Source organism: Cebus imitator, unplaced genomic scaffold, assembly GCF_001604975.1.
Source record: "Cebus imitator isolate Cc_AM_T3 unplaced genomic scaffold, Cebus_imitator-1.0 Scaffold726, whole genome shotgun sequence".
Classification (NCBI taxonomy): Eukaryota; Metazoa; Chordata; class Mammalia; order Primates; family Cebidae; genus Cebus; species Cebus imitator.
In genome coordinates, this window is record NW_016108041.1 from 584,909 (window position 1) to 586,409 (window position 1,501).

Consider the following 1,501-nt stretch of genomic DNA (forward strand, 5'->3'; position numbering starts at 1 on the left):
GGGACTGTTGAAAACATCCATCTAATCCTATCTTGTCACTCGCCTGTCCATGGCTCTCTCTTGCTCTTAGAAGTTCCAGCCAGGCAGGTGACTCACACCTGTAATCCCAGCACCTCTGGGAGGCCGAGGCGGATCACCTAACATCAGGAGTTTGAGGCCACCCTAGACCAATACGGTGAAACCCCATCTCTACTAAAAATACAAAAGTCAGCCAGGCGTGGTGGCAGGTCCCTGTAATCCCAGCTACTTGGGAGGCTGAGATTGCAGTGAGCTGAGATTGCGCCACTGCACCGCACCCTGGGTGACAAGAGTAAAACTCCATCTCAAAACAAAAAAACTGAAATTCCAAGATTCTTATCTCGTCCCCACCCACTGCCTGCCAGCCTCATGGGACCCCTTTCTCTGGCACCCTAAAGCACTTACCACTTTGGAGCCATTGTGTCTGCTGCTTCCCCTCCCTGGAGTACTCTTGCTCTTGCTCTTTGTATGATTAGTTCCTTCACACGTTCTTTGGGGAAGCTCACATGTGTCTTTTCAGAGCATCCTATCCACACCACCCATGACCCTCAGTTGGTCTCCATTTCATCATATTTTCCTTAAGAGGCAGGGTCTCACTCTGTCACCCAGGCTGGATTGAAGTGGCATGATCATACTTCACTGTACCCTTGAACTCCTGGCCTCAAGCAATCCTCCCACCACAGCCTCCCAAAGTTGGGATTACAGCCGTAAGCCACTGCGCCTGATCATTCTTATTTTTTTTTTTTTTTTTTTGAGATGGAGTCTCACACTATCACGCAGGCTGGAGTGCAATGGCACAATCTTGGCTCACTGCAACCTTCACCTCCTGTGTTCAAACGATTCTCCCACCTCAGCCTCCTGAGTAGTTGGGATTACAGGCGCCCACCAACATGCCCAGCTAATTTTTTTGTATTTTTAGTAGAGACGGGGTTTCACTATGTTGGCTAGCTATGTTGGCTAGGCTGGTCTCAAAATGCCGACTTCGTGACCCACCCGCCTCGGCCTCCCAAAGGGCTGGGATTACAGGTGTGAGCCACTGTACCTGGCCCATTCTTATTTTCTTTATAGCACTTACTGTTATCAGATATAGCTTGCTTATTAGCCTAACTATTGTCTCTCCATCTATCCTCACTAGTATCCATCCAATCTCCACCAGACTTAGCCTGGCACATAGTGGGCATTGTGTATGTGTTTGCTGGATGAATGAGGGGGTGGGTGGGTGAATAAATGAGTTGGTAGCTAGGTAGGTCGGTATGTGGATGAGTAAATGAATGGATGGAAAGATGAATGAATGAATGAACGGCTAAACAGATGCATAGGTGAGGGAATGGTTGGTATGTATTAGCTGGGTTACATGGATGGGTTGGATAAAGGAGTAGGTCGGTGAACGGATGGGATGGATGGACGGATGGGTGGGTGTGTGGATGATGGGATGGATAAGTAGGTGGGTGGAGGTACGTAGCAGGATAGAAGAGGAGAAACA